The sequence below is a fragment of the Hyperolius riggenbachi genome, chromosome 6, assembly GCF_040937935.1.
Source record: "Hyperolius riggenbachi isolate aHypRig1 chromosome 6, aHypRig1.pri, whole genome shotgun sequence".
Classification (NCBI taxonomy): Eukaryota; Metazoa; Chordata; class Amphibia; order Anura; family Hyperoliidae; genus Hyperolius; species Hyperolius riggenbachi.
Genome location: NC_090651.1, coordinates 55251937 through 55277235, shown reverse-complemented (window position 1 = coordinate 55277235; position 25299 = coordinate 55251937). Strand labels below are relative to the sequence as shown.

Sequence of the window (25299 nt, the reverse complement as noted above, 5' to 3'; positions counted from 1 at the left end):
TTGCACATCCAGTGTCCCCTCTCTATGGCCCCTGTGCAATCTTTCTTCATGTGACCCGCCAATTCATGCCGATGGGTCACATGAAGGTTGTCACCACTGTAGCCATGGAGACTTGGGTAAGGAGGATTGCAGAGAGGCGAGTCACTTTTTGACTAAGCTCAGCTCGTGACTCCGCAGTAAAGCAGCAGGTTCCAAGGGACGTTAACAGAAAAAAGTACTCACTTTATGAAAATAAAATTCCAAAAAATTCACATATTAGGATTGTGATGAAGGTACTGTTTTTGTTTTTTTTGCAAATATTTTATTTTAAAAGCTTTCAAAATTTTTATACATAATCGGAATGATTCTTTAGCCAAAAAACAGGACTTCTCATAGGAAGGTCATATAGATTTTTGATTTAACATAGCCATAAAGAATCACATAACATTTGAAACAGGAAAAACATCCCATCTCTCCCTACCCCCCACTTGGTGGAATCATGCTGCAATCCGCCCCAATCCTAAGAAAAATAGTCAAGTAGTATCTACAGTTTTGTGCTTCTAATATAACATGTTTTGATTATATAACTCACTATTGTGTTCTGTTCTATCTAAACAACTGCCATCAGTTTTACGATTTTGATAAAACAACTATATCTACTGTATGTAAAAATAAAAAAAACAAATTAATGTACTGTGCTTAGCAAATCTTTCACTTCTATAATAAAGTTTGATTTAAATGGTTCAACTTAAAGACTGCAGTATTGATTCACTTGAAACAATATCTTGCACTTCAGCTTTGAAATCTTCTACTTGTTAGCGTTGGGCTTCTGATGTGTGATGAAAAGTGATGTTAAGATGGCCGCCATCCTTCAGTTATCACAGTACTGTACCTTTAGAGTTGACAGCATCAGCACTGTGATAACTGAGCCAGGGTAGCCTGTCAGTCACAGTGTCCCAGGACTCGTATCCAGGCAGTTACCTGCGCACAGCAAACAGAGGAAAACGTAAAACTCATGACATTTCTTTCTTCTACAAATGTCAGTGTTCAGTGCTCGGTTTCTCCACTAGAGAGCAGTACAACAAAACAAATAAAGATGTTCAGTAAAGCAAACCGCTCTACTGAGCCAAGGACCGCAAAATGGAACACCTTATAATGTTGTTGTATACGGATGTTACCGTGTATTTATGGCATTATTTGACACCTTCCACAGCCCTACAGAATATAGTCATGACGCCTCACTGTCCTCAGGGGAGCTCACAATGAAATTCCTACCATAATCATAGTCCTATGTCCCAATAGTAGACTAAAACCTGGTACACATCCAATTTTGATATCTCAATGAAGGATGGGACATTACAGATTTACACAACAGAATAAGCAGGCAAGCCCTCACACTACATAAAAGGGGTAAAATTGGCCAATCAAAATTGGATGTGTGTACCTGAACTTAAACTGAACTTGAACTCATGCAAAGGACACAAGGAAACACAGATTAATCCACCCTGTGAGTATTTAGAGGATTTAGCCTGTAATTCCTCCTCATCTGTGACTAAATCACGACTGTTTCAGCACAGGAATCTCAGCAGAGAAGCTAATTTGTATACAAACTATGTTAACCCTATGTCTGCTTCCATGACACACTGCAACAAAAATACTTTTCTGTAAAGGTTATTTTGCTGTTGCTTATCTTTTAGAGCAAAAGAGGAAGTTCTGAGTTCAGGTCCACTTTAAGACCAAGTTTTGGGGGAGGGGAGACCAATTAAATTATCTGAATGTTTTAGGGATGTTAGAAAAATTGAAGCACCCAGATGAAACCCATGAAGACATGGGGAGAACATATAAACTCTATGCACACATTATTCTGGGTCAGATTTGGACTGGGGACCCTGTGCTGTCCGCTATGCTGCAATTTAAACTCAGGTTAATATTGTAGCCAGGTGCACAACTCAGAATAGGGTCATTGGGGGGAGGTAGCAGCAAAAAATAAATAAATAAATAAAAGGGTTAGAGTTAGGTCAAATGGTTAGTGCTAGAGGAGGGACAGAGGTAAGGCTTGGGTAAGCTGTGTCGTTGGAGATGATCTGTATTGAGATAATGGTAATGAAGGAACAACATTTTTTTCAAGTTCAAAGGTCAAGGCCTAACATTGCCATCAACGAGGAAAAACGTTTTAGCCATTTATTTAGGAAAGGGTTCTTTACAGTAAGAGTGATTAAGATGTGGAATGCATTGCCACAAGAAGTCGTTATGGCAAACTCTATACCTGCATTTAAAGGGGGCTTAGATTCTTTCCTTGCGTTGAAAGACATCCATGGCTACAATTACTAGGTAATGCCTAATGATGTTGATCCAGGGATTTTATCTGATTGCCATCTGGAGTCAGGAAGGAATTTTTCCCTTTAGGGGCTAATTGGACCATGCCTTGTAAGGGTTTTTTCGCCTTCCTCTGGATCAACAGGGATATGTGAGGGAGCAGGCTGGTGTATGTGGGGGACGGGCTGGAGATGTACTTTATACTGGTTGAACTCGATGGACGTATGTCTTTTTTCAACCAAAATAACTATGTAACTATGTAACGATACTATGTTACAGTAGCATTTTTTCTGCACAAAGTTTGACCCCGAATTAACTCTCGTCACTGACGGCTCCACAGTGACCTGTTTTCATCCCAAACACACACAAATATACTTCAGAAAAGGTCTTGGTCATTACCTGGCAGCAGCTACTGTAGAGGCATTTGTGTGTCAGCGGTGCCCGGCTCCTGTTCCTGCGCCATCGGTTTATTTTAGGAGCAGTGCTGGTCTCATGAGACGCTGTGGAATTAAATTATAGGGCAGGGGATGAGGCTCTGGCTGCCCTCCAACTGCAAACAAGGGTTGGACAGACGTTTATTGAAAACTAGTTCTCTAAAGCCTCCATATTAAACTGAGACCTATAGAATAACGACATTCATGTTCAAAACAAACACACGTATTGTACTGTACTATTACAGGCATAACTGAACGAAAAAATATACAGAAAACTCAGTTTCTTTAAAGCGGAACTATTTTAAACACACAGTTTCACTTACCTGGGGCTTCTGCAAGCCCCCAGCAGCCGTCCTGCCCCACGCCGGTCCTCCACGAGCCTCCGTCTCCCGCCGCTGCTCCGTTCCTCTGCTTGTAAGTCAAGGCCAGCGTAGCCCTTTCACGCGTATATTTCCTTTGCGTTCCCCGCTGCTACAGCGCTATTGCAGACTGGAGCGCAAAGAAAGGATACACGTGGCCAGAGCCGCGCAGGTGCAGTAGCCCGGCGGCAAAACCGAAAGTAGCTGGCGGCGGGGAATGGAGGATTGTGGAGGACCGGTGCGGGACAGGATGGCTGCTGGGGAGATTTTTGCCTAAACGCAATCGCAGTGTTTGCGTTTCGGCATTTAGGTTGTGATTTATGATCGAATGGGGGAGAAAAAAACTGCTAATGGGAAAACCTGCAAATTGTGATCAGAATTGCAGCGCACCTGAACATGATTTGCAGTGAATAGGGCACTTGTGCTTTTTCCGCTAAAGACTATTGCCTGGTGGGTGTATCCGCTACGGGTATAAACAGAGCTGTGGAGTAATTTTGCGTACCTGGAGTCGGTGGTTTCATAAACTGCTGGACAGCCCTGAGTAGAAATCGGGACATCCTCATTTCACTCTTATTTTATCCATGCAGGCTGAATACCCGCCCGCAGCTCATGCGGCACCTTACCCAGAGATCACTTCCTGCAGTACATCAGTGAGTCACGAGAATGACGCACAGTCATGGGTGCAGATTGAGAAACTAAAAATTTTGCTGACATCTCCCCAATACATGTAACGGTTTGTTGGGATTCAGGTTTTCATTCTGAGAAAATGGAACTACAGTTTAGAAGACTCTAAATGGCTGAGTAAGCTGGTGGATTTACCAATCTACAGAAAAGGAGTATTAAAGCTCAACAACGCAGCACTGCAAAAGTGAAAAAGGAAGCTAGAGCACAAATGTGCCCACTTTCACGAAACAAAACAAAACATAAAAAAAGACTGCTGCTGCAGCCACTGGTCATTGGAACTCTGCCTTTCTATACAAAGCCCCGACGCTTCCTGTCCTGGCTGTTTGTGGCTGGGCCTCCTTCCAAATGTGACCAGTCCAGACATCTTCATGTGGAGTCAGAGGACCATATGGAAGCTTTCAGATATTTCTTTGCTCCGTTACTAGCTTCTAGTGGCTTCAAACACTCTGCTAGCTGCTCATCACCTCATATGCCAGGTGTGAGATTCAGCTGCCAGTAACTTTTAGGAAAAGCAACTTCAAAGCCACAGAGAAGCTTCAGCTGTGTTGCCACCCGGGAGACCACACTTTTTACAAGGCTGCTAGGGATATCAAACCTGGTTTAATGCTGGATACACACCATGAGTTTCCGCATCGAATGTGTCCGTCGATTCGATTATTTCCGAGCATTTCCGAACGAATTTAGATGATTTTTAGGTCGATTGCCATGTAAAGTATGGCAAATCGACCTAACGATCCATCGAAGCTTGAATCGGACATGTCGGAAATAATCGAATCGACGCGTATCGACGGACGCATCGAACGAGGAAACGCATGGTGTGTATCCAGCATAAGACACACCCCTTCTAGTGTTGTAGACATGAGTAGAGTGTGATGATGTCTTTGCGACAGACTCCTCCCCTAGTGCTGCTGAAAATACTCTTCCCCAGTTGTACTACATTACAGCCAGGTCTGGAAAGAAGAGATATTACATACCTTTCACAATACATGGCCAGAACACATCAAGATCCTCAAAGCTGACTTAAAGAGAACCAGAGATGAAGCACCCTCTTGTATTTTACCTTATAAATCAGTGGGAACATAACAGTAAACACCTAATCTGCTCTTTGTTTCATTGTTCTCTGTTTAATCTGACTGTTATCACCTCTGATAAGAATCCCCGACTGAGCACTCAGTCTAGCTTTGCTACGGAAAGATTATAGCCGAGTGTCTTCTCTGGTGTCTTTTCAAGCCCAAGCCTGCCCCCTTGTGGCTCTGCTATAATGACTCAGCTATAATTATTCCCTGCAAAGCCAGACTGAATGCTCAGTCTGGGATTCTTATCACAGCTGATAAGACACTTTTAGCAGCGAGGATGAAACAGAGAGCATGGTAAGTGTTTTCTCTAATGTTCTTAATGATATATATGGTAAAATACACAAGGGTGCTTAGTCTCTGGTTCCCTTTAAGGGCCGGTTCAGATGGACGTCTGCCCGGCGTCGGGTTTGATGACGTGCGGCGGCTGCTGCGTGGTCAGGCTTTCAGTAGCCTTCGCGTCGTGTCTGGATGCGGTTGGCGTTTTTATTCCCCTAGTGCGTACATGGCAAACTCTGGCCCGTGGGCCAAATCTGGCCCTAGATTTGGCCCTCAGGTGGTTTCCCCACTTTGCATTATGTTTGGCCCTTTCTAGACCACCAGAGAAGCTAGACTGGAGGGTAAGTCCTAGATCACTAGGGAAGCCATATGGGGAGGGGGACAGCACTAGATACCAGGTAATTGTATAGGGAATGGGCTCACTAGACACTAGGGAACTGTATAGGGGAAGGAGGGGGCCACTAAACACTAGGAAACTATATAGGGGATAGAGGGGGGGGCTGTTAGACACCAGAGAACTGTATAAGGGAGAGAGGTGGCCACTAGACACTGAGATTGGCCCGCAACTTGGTCCCAGATCTCAATTGTGGCCCACTTTGTATTTCAGTGCGACACCCCTGCCCTAGGGGGACACTAGCCGTCGCGGTTGGCCACCCCTGGAGCTACATGTAGCTTCCAGGGCGGCCACGAACGCAAGTGAAAATCGTAAAAGCTCAGTGTCAACGCTCCCATTCACGTGAATGGGAGCGTTTAACGCGACGCTCCGAACGCTTACGGTAAACGTTCCGCAAGCGTCCGTCTGGACCAGCCCTCAAGCATAGCTCCCAACTGTCCCTTCTTTTGGAGGGACAACGCCTCTTTGGGAACCAAATCCCTCTGTCCATCTTTCTTCCTAGTCTGTCCCTCTTTCAGGACTGATGTACAGTACTATGTAAATATATGTATTTTCCTACTGAAAATGTGTTTACTTGACTTTAAACTTTATTTCTATCCTTTAAATTGATACATTTCTTATTTTCAAAATGTTAATATGAAGGAAAATAACCCAGGATAGAAAAGGACCAGTGTGGTTTGAATTATAAAACATTTTTTTTCTAGTGAAATCTTCATGGTGTGCATGACTAGGGGTGTGCCAGGGGAGTGGTTAGAGGTGTGGCATGGCTTAAGTGTCCCTCTATCTTATCTCCAAAAGATAGGTATGTTAAAGTATGTGCACAATTTCCAAAATTATTTGTAGGAATGCCGACTGTATAAGGAAAACCGTGCAAGTTAGCAATAAGCAAAGCAACGAAAACACAACATCTTTTTGGGCCTAAAAGAAAGGTCACAACTCACTGCTGATGGGGGCATATTTATTGTAATAGCACACATGGAGGCACTACTGGATGCTTCTCCCTCCCTCTCATACAGCTCTTCGCTGTCTGTTCTACTATTCCCTCCACCAGCCTGCAAAGCTGCTGTGTCAATCCATCAGTGTGGCATTGCTGGGCGAGTCAGGGCAAGTGATGCTCTCTTATCAAAGGAATAAGGTAAACACTATAAAATAACACCCTAAAGCTGCAGTTTAGGCACAGTTTTCTACATGCATAATAACCAAATTTTATATTAATTATGTATAAAGAAGATTTGAAATCCCCCCCCCCCCCCCCAAAAAAAAAAACAGTTTATAGATGTTCATTGACTTTACAGTTGCCTTGTCACAGCCAGCAAGTCTAAACCACTCCCCCTTTCATCACAAGAAAGGGGAAGGGCATGTTTTCTATCAGCCACACCTACTGACTGCCTATCATGGCTTCAGACTGTACAGTTATAGGGGCTGCACTGTGGTCTACTGCAGGGTCTGGAGCGGATGTGAGCCAATCACTGGATAATTAGTAGCGATGTTCAATCCCACACATGGACACTACACAAATGGTTAATACAAATTAGTGATTACTGGCTTCAACCTATCCTATGAGTCTGCTGACCATCAAAATGCAAGGTGGGGATCAAAAATGTGAACCTGATTGGGTGAAGTGAGGCCGCAAGTGAGCAGTAGCCCATTTCTGTTTATGCATAACTAGTAAAAAAAAAGCTCACCAGTTTAAAGAGACACTGAAGCCACTTTAAAAAAAACTTGATTTTACCCATTATTTAGCTTAAAGGGAACCAGAGAAGAAAGACAGTAAAAAAAATAGGAAAGGCTACTATACATACCTGGGGCTTCCTCCGGCCCCAAAAGCCTGGATCGCTCCCACGCCGCCATCCTCCGCTTCCTCTATTGGCGGACGCGACCAATTTTCCACATCACAGGGGGCTCCCTCTATATCTGTATGCATGCGCCTGCATAGTATGGAGGCGCATGCGTAAGGCCATGGCGGGAGCCCCTGTGATGTGGAAAATTGGCTGCGTCCGCCGGCAGTGACGCACTGCACTTGCCTCGACTGGCCGGGAGTACGGGACCCGGTACCGGCGGACAGAGGAAGCAGAGGAAGGCGGCGTGGGAGCGATCCAGGCTTATGGGGCTGGAGCAAGCCCCAGGTATGTATAAAATTCTCTTGAACGTCTCTGGTTCTCTTTAAGGAATATGACCAGTGCTAAAACGCTGCATTCCTGCGGCAAAACAAGGGTTTTATAACCCCCAAATCCTGGGGCAAATATCCACGACTTTCAAAATCGTGGATTTTGCTGCCCGTGGAGGCAGAGCTTAGCATTGTAGCTCTGCCTCGATTAGCGTCAATCCTCCACTGATTGCCGCCTCTCCCCGCCCCTCTCAGTGAAAGAAGACAGAGGGGCGGGTAGAGGTGGCGATCAGCAGGGATTGACGAGAGTAGAGGCAGAACTATAGCGCTAAGCTCTGCCTCTACAAGGAAGCGCTCTCCATTTTTTTGCCCCTGGGATTTGGGGGTTATAAAACCCTTGTCCTGCCGCAGGAATGCAGCGTTTTAGCACTGGTCATATTCCTTAAAGAGAACCAGAGGTGGGTTCTAACAATGCTATCAGCACACAGAGGCTGAGTCTGCTTATACTGCCCAGCCTCTGTTGCTATCTCGAACCCCCCTAAGTTCCCCCTGCGCTCTGCTATGCCCCCATAAATCATTAGCCGAGCTGTCGACACACATCGTGTCGCAGCCGGCTGTTTACATCTGCAGCTGTCAGTCTCGGCGCTCCCCCGCCTCCTCCATAGCTCCGGTCCACGCCCGCATCCCTTCCCTCCCCGCTGATTGGAGGGAAGGGACATGGGCAGGGACCAGAGCTATAAAGGAGGCGGAGGAGCGCCGAGACTGACAGCTGCAGATGTAAACAGCCGGCTGCAACACGCTGTGTGTCGCTAGCTCGGCTGATGATTTATGGAGGCATAGCAGAGCGCAGGGGGAACTTGGGGGGGTCTAGATAGCAACAGAGGCTGGGCAGTATAAGCAGATCCAGCCTCTGTGTGCTGATAGCATTGTTAGAACCCACCTCGGGTTCTCTTTAAAGGGAACCTTAACTGAACGGGGGGTAACGAGTTTCACTTACCTGGGGCTATTACCAGCCCCCTGCAGCAGTCCTGTGCCCTCGGAGCCGCTCTGGAATCCTCCAGTCCCCCGCTGTCACTTAGTTTCGTTTTTGACGACTCACCAGTCGGCCGGCCGCCATGCGTATTATTGGACGCATTCCCTACTGAAATTAGCGCTGTTGCGGACCGCAACCCATACAAACATACGCGTTGCCGCATTCCACACGCGTAGATATGAGGCAACGCATATCTTTGTACGCATTGCGGTCCGCAACAGCTGCCTTCTTGCCACAATAGCAGCATAGGGGGCGATATATTGTGGCTGGGAACGCGAAGAATCACTCGAGTTCCCAGCCTGTCGGCGGCTGTCATCGAAACCGGAAGTAGCCGCCAGCGAGGACAGAAGGATCAGAGCGAGGCTGCGAGAGCTGTGGACAGCTGCAGGGGGCTGAGGGAAGCCCCAGGTGAGTAAAAATCATTTTTTTATTTTCACTTAAGTATCCCTTTCAAATACCCCTAGAATTACCCTATTTGCTTTTGACTTACAGTAATGTCATCTGTGTAAAAATCACAAGTTCCCCCAGCTCACAGTACAAAACTGCATGGGGCCGTTTTCATGAAAATAGTAGATTGTTAAATTCATCCTAGTCTTTTTGGTAAGCAAAATTCTGTCTGCTCTACTTACAGAGCCACACAGTGACTGAATCATGCAGCATGATAAATACTGTGCTGTGTTTGCTCAGTCTTCTCAACTGCTGTTAGTGTTGAAAGAAGAACCTGGTGCGCATCTGTGACAGCTATAAGCTTCCACGCATGTAACTGAGTTTCTTCCCAGTAAAGTAAAACAGTCTATTAACCCTTTTACTAACTTAATGAAATAATGGGTTGCCCTTGCAGGATTTTATGATGTGGCTAAGGTTTTAGAGAATATGGGAGATTTTGACTATAGCTCTAAAAAGCCAACAGAGGTTTCCTCTGACCTAGTGCATTCAGAAACTATACAAGCAGAAGTGAGGGTCACATGGCAGCAATACTGACTTTTACACTGAAGTTCTAAGGACTATCAGTACCTCCTGAAAATGATTACAAGCAATAACAGCATATTGCATTTTAATGTGGCCACACAAAGCTGAGCTGTTCCATTTCTCTGGACTAGACTTTTACTTATGATTGTATATTTCTATCTGAACTCTTGCTTTGCGCAGTGCCCAAAATGATAATTATTATATGAAACAGAATTTCAGCACCTAAAAATCTGATCTTAAAAATGTGGGCTGGAGGAGTTAACAGCAGGTTCTGTGGGTGTGACTACTGCTATGTGGCGTTTTAGACTGCATGTCAGTGGAACGGAGACTAGGTTTGTGTCTAACGATCACAGCCTGTAGCTCTGTGTGTCTATACCACGGAATAGCTGGAGTAGGGGGTCCCGACCAGATACTTTAAATGTGAAATATTTGTAGTCATCTTATCACTGAGTGCTTGTCCAGATCTAAAAAGATATTTGTACCTGGGGATGGGCTTAAAGGAAATCTGTAATAAAGAAAATGTCCCTTGGGGTGTACTTAACTCGGGAGGGGGAAACTTCTGGATCCTAATGAGCCTTACCCCATTTTCCAAAGCCCCAGCAATCCAGCATTGGCGGCCCCAGAACATCACGTCAGTATTTACCATCTGCACTCCTGTGCAGGCGCAGTAGCGCCTTTCCGATGGGCTCCAGCGGAAATAGGCAAGCCCAATCGGGTCCGCTCTACTGTGCAGGCGACTCGCACACTGCAAGCACTACTGAAACTGCGCGCACCGCCAAGATTGTTGGTGGATTTTTTGTGGTTGCCAGCGCTAGATCCCTGAGGCTGAAGAGGTCGAGTGAAGTCTCATTAGAATTCAGAGACATCCCACTCCCTAGGGGCTTACTCCCTCCCACCTCTGGGGGAAGAAAAATGTTGTTGCACATCACAGTAAGTAGCAATCAGCAAAGCTATAATAAAAGTTTACCCCCAGCTACAACAGATTTGGCAAAACTGGTCGAGATTGTACAATCCTTGTATAGTCAAGGGGCACCTTTAGGAAGAGTATTCTCTCCCCCCCATAGGATAGATCTTCCCCTCCCTGGATAAATCTCCCACTAAGAAAGTTAATTTTCACATAAAGTCCTCTTTAATAAGCTACTAGTCTGACTATAGAACTATACATTCTTAACATGCAGACATTTCACATATAAATAAGTCACTTTTTATAGGACTAGGAAAACATGACTCGTTACAAAGAAGGAAGAATGGTAATTAATTACCCAGTTCAGTGAAGTTTCTGTCGGACACAACGCTCCAGAAATGCCACTGTTTTAGGAGACAAGAAAAAGAGTGACTTTCAGTCAATGCAATGTAGTTATTTATTTTTTTCCCCTCACTGAGCCAACGCACCCCAGTGCATTTCACACACCCAATCACGTGCGTTGGAACTGAAAGGATGAACTTCCCCCGCACGTGACAGACTGTTTGAAGCAAACATATAGTCACTGGGGCTAAGGCAACAACAACAGCTAAAGAAACAAAACAAACGCTACGCACTCAGCACAAAGGGGTGGTAGCTTCAAAAAACATATAGGTAGAAACTTGATCATTGACACAGAAAAACTGATTTAAAGTAAAAATGTAATATAAAGCTTAGGACATGCATTAAACAAACTGGCATGGTTGACAAAAATATAAAAATAGTGAAATTTAAAGTAAACCAAACACGACATAAGTATACTTATCCGGGGCTTCCTCCAGCCCCATAAGCACCACTGAGTCCCTCCGCGGAGAAGAGACAGACTGACGCGTCTGAGCCAGTTACCGGGACCACTAGCAGGAGAACGGAGGGACTCAGCGGTGCTTATGGGGCTGGAGGAAGCCCCGGGTAAGTATCAAATCTTTTACTTATGTCGTCTCTGGAACAATTTATAATACATTTTTCCAAATTTTCAGAAGAAGAAGTGCCCCTTTTTCCTAGGGGAAAGCGTCCATTCTATAGGACACTGAGGCACAGAAAAAGGCGGAGTTATAGCGGTAGACAAGAGGTTCTGCAGCAGTGACACCTGAGAGTTTTTTCACACTTTGAACATTTTTTTGTTGCGTCGCAATTGACTAAATAAAATCGCATGGCAATGCGAATGCAGTGATATTCCTATGGGGCAATCACATTGATCGCAGTGCGATGTGGCAATAGGTGCCTAAGAGAAAAAGACCTCGCCACTGAAATTCGATCGAAAAATCTGATAGAATTAACCATTTTTTGTTTGTTTTTTTGAATGGACATTTTGGAAGATTCAGACCAATTTTTATCAAGAATTGTATGGCGAGTTATGGATTGTTTTCAACCAGAAAAAAATAAATTGTATCTATCTATCTATCTATCTGTCACTATGCAGTAAATTTTTCTCTCGATTTTTAATTTATTTAACCAACCAATTTTTTTTTCTACGATCTTTTATCCTAAAATTGCGGCAATCTTGAAAATACGTGTGGTACCTCGAAAATTCTGATTGAAACTTCCGATCAATCGGAAAATTGGATAGGCATGCTCGAATCGAAATCAATAAATTGGTATAGTGTGTGGCCTCCTTTATACAAGGAAGAGTTTCCCAACATGTACCAAACAACACTAAACCTATTTTAGGTTGGTGGACTTGTAATAATTAGGAATTAAACTGGTGCTTGTCTAGTTTAAGGGACCCAGCAGGAAACCGCATAGGAAACAATTCTCCAATCCCAGCACCCTCTACAGCACAAAGCATTGTGATTGGACAAATAGTGTGGGCGTAGTTTGCAATAACCCATCTGAAACCTAGCAGTACGAGAGGGTGCCATCCACCCAATCACGTTAGCAACATTCCCCTATGAGATTTCCTGCTGGGTTCCCTAAACTAGACAAGCACCAATAAGATGGCGATGCTGCAACTTGCAGAATAAATCTGGCCATACCGCACGCCATTAGTATAGAGACGCTTCTTTCTGAAGTATCAAGTGACGTGATGCAACTATATCCATGAGAACGTTCTTAAAGTTGACGTGAACTCTTGCACCGGACAGAGAGAAATGCACCCTGTATGTATTTAGGGTACTTATCCGTTAGTCGGACGCATCCTCTAGGTGGCGATAGAACTCCAGCAGAGTTACATCTTTCCCTACTATCCATGGCGGCCTGGAGGGGGAATAGTAATTATCGCCACCTAGAGGATGCGCCCGGCTAACGGATAAGTACCGTATTTAGAGTGAAGAGCCTGTCTAATTCCCCCTCAGCTGCAAGTAATAATTGTAATTTGATCTCTCAGCTGTGTCAGCTGGCTGTCTCGACAGAGTACCTGATTTGTAAACACAGGATGTTAACCCTATGTCTGCATCCATGAAAGCAGGAAGTAGACACACTGCAGATGTATTGCAGGATTTGTTTCAGCTGTAACAAAGAAATATTTTTCTTTAAAGAGAACTCGAGGTGGGTTTGAATAATATTATCTGCATACAGAGGCTGGATCTGCCTATACAGCCCAGCCTCTGTTGCTATCCCAAACCCCCCTAAGGTCCCCCTGCACTCTGCAATCCCTCATAAATCACAGCCACACTGCTGACAAACAGCTTGTCAGAGCTGGCTGTGTTTATCTCTATAGTGTCAGTCTGCTGCTCTCCCCGCCTCCTGCAGAACTCCAGTCCCCGCCTGCATCCCTTCCCTTCCTGCTGATTGGAGGGAAGGGACGGGGGCAGGAACCGGAGCTATGCAGGAGAAGGGGAGAGCAGCTGAGACTGACACTACAGATGTAAACACGGCCTCACAGCAAGTCTGTGATTTATGAGGGATTGCAGAGTGCAAGGAGACCTTAGTGGGGTTTGGGATAGCAACAGAGGCTGGGCTGTATAGGCAGATCCAGCCTCTGTATGCAGATAACACACCTCGGGTTCTCTTTAAGTTATTAAAAACATTTTTTCTTAAAAAGTTATGTCGTTGCTTAGCTTTTAGAGCAGAGAGGTAGTTCTGAGTTCAGGTCCGCTTTAAGCTGGCCATACACCTTACTATTTTGCGTGAACTATCTTGAACAATTTAATTCAGTCTTACCACATCCTATAAGTTTAACCTTGGTCATATACAGTACGTTCTAAACATACCATTTTTATACAAACTTACATATAAGAACCAACTGACCAAATGTAAATTGGATATATTGTTTGTGCAAGTCCTACTGCTAGGCATACAGACGTTCATTACCACCAAATGTGCCAGGTTGATTGATCAGTTACCGATCAGAAATCCATTGATAGTGATGGATTCCTACACCACATGGCAGAGTATGCATGGCGGCACCATCACATCAGTTGGGTGCTAGGTGGTGCCGCTAATCATAAAATATTGGTAATGTAAATTACTGAGTGCCCAAACCTAACCCTCTACCCCCCTAAAAAGGAAGACCCCCTACCAAATGCTTAACCCCCCCATGTCTTTAGCTCAACCCCCCCCCTCTTTAAGTGCCTAATGCTGAGTACACACGATGCGTTTTTCGGTCGATTTTCTGTATGATCAATTTCCAATTAGATTATGTTATCTTTTCTTATCTATTTCCATTCACTTCTATGAGAAATCAATCAGAAAAAACGATAGAAAATAAGATCTGACATGTCGGAAGTTATCTATCGATCCATCTAACACAAAATTGTGTGTACCTAGCATAACACTCAACTAGAAATCTGGCACCCCAAACGACTAATAGTTGTAACTGATCGGCTACAATGATTAACTTAAATTAACACATGCATCAATTGCGGCACCTAATTGACCTGACCAGAGCACATTCAATCGTGAAAGACCTCACCATAAATCTATAGGACAGTTTGAGAATTGCAAGAGTCTTACCACTCAATGCAGTGCAGCGCTATGCAGCCATTGGTCGCCTACAGCTCCTCCCGCCCACCCACTCGAGATCTTCCAGTTATTTCAACTGACAAACTGCCTGAAAGCAATCAAAAGTTATTTTTTCTGATATGCATAAATAAATTCAGCAAGAGATCAACAGACAAGGCTGGGACCCACTAAAGCTGGCCACGAACGGTCCAATTTCTAGCGAAAAATCGTTCGAGCGATCAGAAATTCGGATCGGATTGGTTGTAAATAATCTCCATTGGTGGACACAATCGATTATGAACGAGTGAAAAAAAATGTTGCCCGAATGTATTTTCGTCGAACGAAAATTTGGATTTTCTTGGTGGTCGTGATAGATAGGAAGCAATGATTGGTTAGTTGATGGTGTAGTGAACGATTTTTCGTCCGATCAGAATTTCTGATCGCTCGAACGATTTTTCTAAAACGCGGAAGTGCCACAATTTCCCAGATCGATCGCAATTTGGCTACTGTAGCCACTGATGCAATCGCTCCGGAAATCACTCTCAAAATGCTGCAAGCAGCATTTTGCGATTGCTGCTAGTGGGACCACCCCCAGAGAAATTCACTGGCGTAGCACTTTGCCGGCCGACATCGCCACAAATGGTATATAAAAAAAAAAAATTCAGTATAATCAATACAATAACATTGATCCAAAAAAAAAAAAAACAAACAAACAAACAGATAGATCATCTGCTCAATAAACAAATCGTTTGCGGTCAATTGGCACCAACATCACTATACGATTGTTTGCTAAATTGTATCATTAATGGGCACCTGTGTGCTCAAGGTCTGCTCACTTGTAACATATGCTTAATAACAACTACAACATTCCATAATGGTGACAATACAATAAAGACAAATGGGAACACAAAACATCCTGTGAAAAAAAAAAAAAAAAAGACTGTCTGCCAATGTCACTAGTATGTAGGTTAGGGGGCACATACATAAAAGCATATAATATATACATACATACATACATACATACCCCCAGGCTGTAGCCCCTCCTTTCTCTGCCCCGAGTCCAGCCCTCTCTGCCCCTCCTGCTGCACCTCTCATGTAAACAACTTGGCTATATTTACAACCAAGTGAGCAGGGGAAAAAAAGAAAACAAGAGAGAGGGTCTAAATGCCAAATTGTAACCCCTTGCCCCCCAGATGGCATTCCTACCCCCATCAGCACTGCAGGGGTTAATTGCCCATTTACCCACCTGCGTCATCACATGCGGTGCAAGGTTGTACAAAACGCAATTCCAGATGGTCAGACATCAGGTGCTCTGCAAAGTATAGGAATACATTGAAAATAATATATAAAAAAACCCACTAAAAAAAAACAAAAACAAAGACCAACAACGCAGTAGGAACGAGGGTGCCCTCCTAGGCAGGCGGCCGGTGCCAGCTGTCAGTGCCATGCTGCGTCTGGCACGCAGAGGAGTGACTGCAGCCCCCGCAGGTCACCTGGGCACTGCACCCCATCCTGGCACCGCACTGCCCTCCCCCCTGCCGGTGCCCAGCGCCCCTCGCCGCGCCCGTGTGCCCAGCTCTGCCCCGGGCTGGGCTGGTGACGCAGCAGTAGTAACGTGACTGGCGCCATGTTTCTGTTTTTATTAAATCTCTCCCAGCCATGTGATGGAAATAGAAAAAAAAAAAAACTTCCGGGTCTCATGACAGGAAAATAACAAAAAGCACATGAGTTGGGCGCTGATGAGCCATGGCAGTGGGGGAGGGGGACACTGCTGCTACTGCAGGGCTCACCTGCCTGTTACTATACAATATTCATTCACTGTGCCACATGCTTGAGATGATTAAATGCAGATAATAAGAAAAAAATAAATAAATAAAAAATAATAAAAATAAATAAATATATATATATATATATATATATATATATATATATATATATATATATATATATATATATATATATAATTTATTTAATATATATATATATATATATATATATATAATTTATTTATATATATACATACACACATACACACACATACACACATATACACAGTGTGCAGTGCACGACTAATAGTTGTCCTAAGAACAGAGTCTCCCACCTGAGCTGTAGATCTCTGCAGCTCGTTCAGAGTCACCATGGGCCTCTTGACTGCATTTCTGATCAGCGTTCTCCTTGTTCGGCCTGTGAGTTTTGGTGGACGGCCTTGTCTTGGTAGGTTTACAGTTGTGCCATACTCCTTCCATTTCTGAATGATCGCTTGAACAGTGCTCCGTGGGATGTTCAAGACTTTGGAAATCTTTTTGTAGCCTAAGCCTTCTTTAAAGGGAAGGTTCAGGGACGATTAAAAAAAAATAAAAATCCGCATCCACTTACCTGGGGCTTCCTCCAGCCGGCAGGAGGTGCCCTCGGCGCCGCTCCGCAGGCTCCCGGTGGTCTCCGGTGGCCGACCCGACCTGGTCAGGTCGGCGGCCAGGTCGGACTTCTTCTGCGCTCCAAAATGCGCCTCACGTCGGCGTTCTGATGTCATCGGACGTCCTCTGGGCTGTACTGCGCAGGCTCAGTAGTCCTTGCTGCAGCTCAATTCCATATTTTGCAACTTTAATGTCACGGACCACTACGCCTGCAAGGCCCTGGCCGTGCATGTCCTCCCTCCCGCCTGCGTCCTGCGCAGGGGTGAGATACCAGAGAATCGTTTTGACCCGGCGCAGGCACAGGACGTCTGCAAGGGGCCGGTAGAAGCTCCAGGTAAGTTAAACTTGCCAAGCATACAGATAAATTACACTGTGTTCCTTTTCTTAATTTTCTGCCTAAAATTCATCTATGTAAGTGACAGTTTCTTTTTAGACAGGACCTAGTCGGGCTATAGCTAGCCCTCATTGATAAGGAATTCGAGCCATAAAACTCTTGTCTGGAAGAGAACAACTTCAGATTGCAGGGGATAAATAAAAAAGGTCAATAGTTCATATATTTTAGCTCTGGGACACTTGAAAACTGTGTCATTGAGTAGAGACAATCAAACATTAAATCTATTTTTTAAGTTTTTAGTAGGAGGATAGATAAAATTGTCTATCTCACTGCCTCTAGGTATGAATATTGTATACTATCCCACCTCTTGTTCCCCTCCCCCCTCCCATTCCTTTAGATTGTAAGCTTGCAAGTGCAGGGCTAGCTTACCCTTTTGTATTTTGTTACACATTTATTCATATTAATTCTGTCAGTACCTATTTGTACTTTGTACTGATTCTGTATTTTGTACCAACTCAGTATTTTTGTATATTGTATGCCATTGTCTGTATTATTATGTACCCCATGTTTGTTTTTTACTTTCTACAGCACCACGGAATATCCTGGCGCTTTATAAATTATTAATAACTAGCCGACCCGCGGCGTAGCATACGCCGCATAAGGGGGTAGCTGGCAGGTAGGGGGTATTGGGCACAGCCTCACCTCTTCTGCGTTCCAGCGTGCGTTCCACTGTCATCACTTCCTGCAATGCCCCCACTGTATTGTAAGTGGACGCATTGCAGGAGGTGACAACAGTGGAACGCACGCTGGAATGCGGAAGAGTTTAAACTAAAAGAAAGGGCGAGCATGCATTAATCAGCAATGAATATTGCTTGTTGTATTAATCAACAGGGGAAAAGGGTCCCAGACCCAACATTGGACATAGAACAAGAGAAAAGCAACCCCTCAACATGTATAAAGTAAAAAGAGCACTGATTGGACCAAGATTCAAGGAAGTATAATATATCTTTATTAAAGCCAAAAAGTGGGATTAAAAACATCTAAAACAAAGCAAGCCGTATCCAAGCCTGTAAAAGGCCCCCAATAATGACAATAATACAGGTGGCCTCGTAAGCAATAACGTATACAGGAAAAAAGGGTAATAGAATACACTAATATCCAGATGGTGCAGCCCTCTCAAAGTAGTGATGGGAATTCCGGCTCTTCTCGGAGAATCGGCTCTTCTGAATCGGCTCCCATTAAAGAGCCGTCTCTTACGGCTCTCAATCGGCTCTTCATTAAATATCACTGGACACCACTCAGAATCGGAGGAAAAGCCCCGCCCCCGTCTCCATGACAACTCCAGACTGCTTCTCTCACTCGGGCAATCCCTCCTGCTACTGCTCTGGCCTGCCCTTATACACTCCTACAGGCTGCAAGAGGAGGACTACATCCCCCAGCATGCCTCAGCGCCCTTTATTACACAGCAAATCAGAGCTGTGTGGGGCGGCTGAGGCATCGGCTCTTTCAAAACTGAGAGCCGGCTCTTGTCGTTCACAGTAAAGAGCCGGCTCTTAGAGCCGGCTCGTTCGTGAACGACCCATCACTATCTCAAAGCATTGCGTGAAAAATTATAACTTCAGTATTACTGTGTAATTAAATAATCATGTTAAATAAAATACTGAATCACACAATGCATAAGGAGGGGCACACCTATATTTGTATATAAAAATGCTCTTCAACAAACATATCCCTGACTGGTGCTACATAAAAATGCTGATATATGAGAATACATCAATCACAAACCAATACATAGGTCAAAAGTGCATGATAGTGCATATTATTTGAAGCAATGGCTCAACAATTTATAAGGTGCATAGTGCTAGGAGGTAGTGAATTGTCAATTAAGGGCAAACAAGTGTAATAACAACCAAAATTTATCAATGAAAATAAGTGAAAATTGTCAGTGTAAGGAAAGAGACTGATGGATGCAATATGTATTGTCGCAAGTGAGGAATGAAAGAAATAGATGCAAATGTGGTAGCACGAAAGAGGAATAACGAGGCTCACCTAGATAATGAAGTAAATAAGGCCTGGGGACGGCTGCATGGGCGGAAGAGGTGAGTCATCCCCGCCAGGGCCGGCGCTACCATAGAGGCGAAGGAGGCAGCTGCCCCAGGGCCCCAGAGTTTGTAGGGGCCCCCAGTGGCTACAAGAGGAAAAAAATGTTTTCAAATCGGCCTTATAGTTTTTGAGAAAATCGATTTTAAAGTTTCAAAGGAAAAAAAATACACATTTAAAAACCTGCCGACTTTAATGGTTAATAGCAAATCCACCTTAAATGCTAGAAACCCTAAATTTGCAGGATATGTTAAGGAGATCATTAGGAATAAGAGGAAAAAACAATTTTTCAAAAAGACCTTATAGTTTTTGAGAAAATCGATTTTAAAGTTTCGAAGGAAAATAGTATACTTTTAAATGCGGTAAATGTCACTTTTAGTAGCAAACCTAATGGTAGTGTAATTTTACATGCATCAAACGAAAGAGCAATACATTTCCTGACGGGGTTTCCAGGGGGCCCATACGCAGCCGCAGCGCTTTGGCCAGGGATCGCTATACAGCCGCAATATGGCTGTATGAAGATCCCTGGCATTTGTTCATATTTTCCCAATTTTTTTTTTTGTTTAGAGTGTGGGAATTTTTTTTTTTTTTTTAATTATGTGGGGTCCCCCCTCCTGAAACGTTTTAACCCCTTGTCCCCCATGCAGGCTGGGGTAGCCAGAATGTGGAGCTCCGACCGATTGGGGCTTCACACTCTGACTATACCAGCTGCAAAAAAGGTCCCTTAATGCCGATTTTTATTCCGGGGTATATGTTGGGGGGCCCCCCAGGTTTATTTTGCCCTGGGGCCCCATTGTTGCTTAAACCGGCCCTGATCCCCACCCACTGCCTCTCACTAATAGCGGCGGCTGCTGCTGAAGTTAAGCTAGAGGGGGAGCACGTGATGCCATGATGGATGCCGCATCACGGACGCCAGAGTGAGCTGCACAGCGCAGCTCACTCTGACGTCCACGTCAGAGAGCACCAGGCGTTGCGTTAGGGGCACGTTATGTGCCCTATAACGTCCCCTAAACGCAACGTCCTGGTGTGTAAGTAGCCTAAAGCAAGCCTGAGCAGGGCCAAATTTGTACTTTTTACCCCCCAAGGCCACTATCACCAACCGCCTCCTGGAAAACTGCAAACCCCCTACCGCACACACATACTTTCATTGGTCACAGTAATCAATATATTTATTAACAATTTTACTGAACGATCAACCCTCCGATTGATTGGATAGGACAGTGTTGACGATGCCACTCGACTAAAAATGACCACTTAATCAATCGTTTTATCAGTCTGTTTTGTGGATTGATTACTCGTGAAGTGATCGGAATGGTTATGATTTTTATTCCATTTTTTGGCCAAATCAATGCTTTCCCTTCTTGTAGGTTGGAGCCCCAGGATCTTTGCATTGGACAATCGCCGCACAGAGCGGCCGCTCCAGGAAGTAAACACTGCACGTCACACCGTGCAGTGAATATTAATTAGCCATGTGCCTGGCCGCTCTCCACTCCTCCCCAACACTACTGAGCATGTGCGCACAGTCTAACGCGGCTTAGCCTCGCATAACGCACAGCATGCAGCACTCTCAACGGATGTGTTGCGTTACAATGTAACGCAACGTGGGCACTGTGAACAGCCCATTGATTTTTCATTACTGTGCGGTTGGGCTGCGTTACAGGCTGCGCTAACGTGCGCCTGTAACGTCTCACTGTGAAAGCAGCCTTAAAGAGAAACTGTGACCAGGAATTGAATTTCATCACAATCAGTAGCTGATACCCCCTTTCGCATGAGAAATCTATTTCTTTTCTCAAACGGATCATCAGGGGGCTTTGTATGGCTGATATTGTGGAGAAACCCCTCCCACAGTGTGATGGCAGGACCATGGTCCTGACAGTTTCCTGTCTGTGAACATTATTACATTGTGGGAAATAACAGCTGGGTCCAACTGCCAAAAAAGCAAGCAGCATCTCCTTCCATTGACATCACCTGCCACTAGTAAAAATGTCACTATGTGCTTAATGTCAGAATGTAAATCAGGGAGAGGAAAGATTTTACAATGGGAAAACACTGACTAAATCATTTATACATAATTATTGTAAAAATGAAGAACTTTTTATTACATTATTTTCACTGGGGTTCCTCTTTAAGTTCAGCTTTAAAAAGACCCAAACGATTATGTTTAGAGGAGTCCACCACCGATCTGTATTATTCTATCACCAGCCTGAACTTCTGTAGTATTTTCCCTCTCGAAGAAACAAATCAGGGTTTGTTTTGAAGCACCACAAAAATCTCTGGCTGTGTTTGGAAACCCCATAGTGCTTTTCTGTGTCACTACTTGAATAGTAAACTCTGCATCTGTTTGTCTTCATCTGTTATTTAAAGGGACAATGGAGGAGGAAGGTGATGTGAGGACACAGATCCAGACGGAGTAGTCACATTAGTGTGCTTGATCACACACTTGTGCCTCTGTCACACAACTGCTTTTATAACTTCTTTCCATTATTTTTTCCTAAACTATCATTCTTAGGTTTCTAGCAGTGGCGTAACAAAGGAGCTTGGGGCCCCAGTGAAAGTTTAACATGGGGCCCCAACCACTGTATTGATATGGAGCCCCAAAACCTACCAAGGACAGCTGCAGTGTCAGAGAAGTGTAATCAGACTAAGGAAACAGTTTGCTAAAGGGATACTTAAAGGACCTCTGTCAATAAAATTTAAAATACATGTAAAATACATATATACAGATAATGAGTACATTTCTTTCAGAGTAAAATGAGTCATAAATTACTTTTCTCCTCTGTTACTGTCACTTACAGTAGGTACTAGAAATCTGACAGAACTGACAGGTTTTGGGCTAGTCCATCTCTCCATAGGGGATTGTCAGCTTGGCCTTTATTGTTTATAAAGATGCTCCCTGTAAAAGATTTATACAATGATGCCAGCCTGCCTGCTTACCGTACACATTTTTGGCAGTTGGCGGTGGAGCAGTGCTTTTCAGCGCTGCTAGATTTGGGCGCAGCCAGCGCCGCCATAGACTATAATAGGAATCAGTCTATAGCGGCGCTCAGTGAGTAACGTCGGCTCCGTCAGAAGACGGAGCCGAAGTTGCTTAAAAAACACAATAATTCGGCTTCCAGCAATCGCTGGAAGCCGAATTATTTCATTCCCCCACTATCCATGGCGGCCTGGAAGTGGAATAGTAATTAAAACGGCCCGGACTTGTGCAGAAGCAGGATCAGCCATATAACAGCTGGATCCTGCGCCCAAGTCTACCGGCGCCGATTTCAAATGTACTCGTTGGCGGAGCAACTGCCATTCACTAAGTGCTTTTCAAAATAAAGACAACCCTGAGAATCCCCCGTGAGGAGATGGGCTAGTCCAAAACCTGTCGGCTCTGTCAGATTTCTACTACCTACTGTAAGTGACAGCAACATAGGAGAAAAGTAATTTATGGCTCATTTTACTCTAGAAGAAACCTACTTCTTATTTGTATATATAATTAAAATGTTTTAGTTTTTCGCGACAGTTTCTCTTTAAGTGAAAAAAAAATCAGTTTAATTTACCAGGGGCTTCCTTCACCAGCCTCCAGTCAGCAGTGGCGACCCCCTCAAAGATGTCCGGTCATGGCCAGTTGGAGGCTACTGCGCACCCTGATTGCGCGCTCGTTGCTGGGAGCGTTCTGTGCATGCACAGTAGCTTTTACCCTGTAATGTGCATGTGCAGAACGCTGCCGTGCACGGGGACGTGACAAGGAGGTGCAGGGCCAGCCATCTTTCAGGGGGGCACCGCTGCTAGCCAGAGGGTCTCGGAAGGATGGTACAAGCATAGCATCAGTGCAGGGGGCTGCAAGTAGCCCCAGGTAAGTTAAAACGCTTTTTTTTACAATTTACATTTTCTTTAAGTAATACCACTATGCAATGCACATATAGAAGTGTTCATTACCAGCATAGTACCAATGCAAAGCTAATAAGATGGATAAAGGAGAGCCCCTTTGGTCCAAGGGCCCCAGTGCAGTCACAACCTCTTTATCCCCTATTGCTATGCCACTAGGCCAGTGCTACTTTACATCTAGGATTCGCTGCTCCTTCTGTAATTTATAAGTGTTTTCTATAAATTTATTTTTGTCCTTCAACATTCAACATCAACAGCAAATCCTATGAACATTCTCTAAACTATAGTTAGCTTTATGATTTACAAATGCTCAATCACTATCGCCCAGAATGATCATCGTGACACAGTTGCTGCACGGACAACCTACTCAGCATGGGAGTAACTAGAAAATATGGGGACCCAGTAAACGTTTGATGCCCCCCTCCTCCCCCAATGATCATACTCCCTTCTTCCCCCCAGTGGTGACACCCACAGCCTGGGGGGGAGGGGTCATCTGCCAGGGGTTACATTATAAGTATGGTCTCCATGAATGTCGCTGCCATGACACATGCACTGGGAGTGGGGCCACTGTATGAGAGGGTGGGTGAATAGTTGGTGGTGGGGGGGGGGGGGGGGGGCACAGCCCAGGGCTGCAGTACATGCTGCCTCAGTGTAGCGATCGGTGTCAGCATGCAGAGAGAACCTGGTCATTGGTGATCTGCAGTATCAACAAGAATACAGATCTATACCTGATTATGGATGATCTGCAGAATCACCAATAATACAGATATAGTACTAACCTCTGGACACCTCTAGATATATATGGTGAGTGTTTTGTGTAACAGTATGACTTTGAGCAACCCACCTGATGAACAGGTGACCCTAAGCAATACAGAAGACACTGCTATGGAGAGTACAGAAACCTTCCAGCAGCCTGAGACTCTCCAAGGGGTGGAGTCAGGCTGAAGGTAGGAAGGACCAGAGAGTGAGTGACACCTGAAGGTGGATGTCACTGACTGATCTTGGAGACTATCTCTTAAGTGGAGAGAGATAGCTCTCGAGGTCGGGCAAGCCAGGTCGGCAACACACAGACAGATAAAGTATAAAGACAGAAGGCTGATTCGGTATCCAAGACAGGCAACGGAATATCAGATATGCGAGGTACCGAATCAGAAAGCAGAGGGATAGTCAGGAAAGCAACAGGTCATAACAAATTACAAACAATGCCTAGTCCTGGGTGTGAGGTCCGTGGTCTCTACACCCTGGAACTAGTCTGAAGTATAACAGAATAATAACACAAGTTCCCTAGTCTTGGGTGTGAGGTCCGTGGTCTCTACACCCTGGAACTAGTCTGAAGTATAACAGAATAATAACACAAGTAATCTGGCTCAGCGTGAATTCCCAGGTCCTCCTGGTTCAAACACACTGTTGGATCTGACTAAGGTCTGAGTGCTTCCACGTAGTGATCGCAACGGCAGACAATTTGAGAGTGGCCAGCAGTAACCATATATAGAGCAGTGCTCTCTGGCGCCACCCCTAAGTGATCAACCAATGGTTACCAGCTCTGAGGTCAGCTGACCGGCCTGGTCAGCTGATCCCCCCCTTGACTATCATAAAAGTTCTGCCTTTCAGCGCGCGCGCGCGTATTCCTGAACCTATGTGCACTAACAGACTCAGCCACACCAGATGCACATTGCTGCGTGCAACCCGCCGCGCTGGACCCGGAACCAGCCACCTTGCTGTCCATACATGTGGCGGCTTTTCCGCTTTCTGCCATGTCACTAGATGCACGCTTCCGCGTGCAGACCGCCGCGCTGGATGCGGAATCAGCCGCCTTGCTGTCAGTACACGCGGCGCCTTTTCCGCGTTTTCTCACACTCAGTAGTTACACCACCCTGCTACAAAGCTTCAGCCCAACAACCTGTTCTGTTCAGCTCCTGATGAGTCTGATTAGAGGATGACATGCAAAGGCGGGGCCGGATTTACCATAAGGCACTGTAGTCTCGGGCCTACAGGCGCCTGATGATGTAGTGGCAGCTCGCTCCCCTCCCTGAGCGCCTCCCTTTCTCATTCCCTATGTAGCTTAAATGAAAGGTTACTCACCGAGCTCTCGGCATTCTTCTGATGAGATCCCT

At 44.9% G+C, this 25299-nt stretch overlaps 1 long non-coding RNA gene across 1 annotated transcript; it reads right to left on the bottom strand.

Moving 5' to 3' along the window:
• Positions 1-281: 281 nt before the first annotated feature.
• Positions 282-16057, bottom strand: LOC137520848 (uncharacterized). Its single transcript, XR_011021950.1, has 5 exons — positions 15714-16057; positions 14480-14576; positions 10890-10935; positions 2695-2845; positions 282-960 (listed from the first exon to the last, which is right to left on the bottom strand). It is a non-coding gene; the product is annotated as an uncharacterized lncRNA (long non-coding RNA).
• Between the last annotated feature and the right edge of the window lie 9242 nt (positions 16058-25299).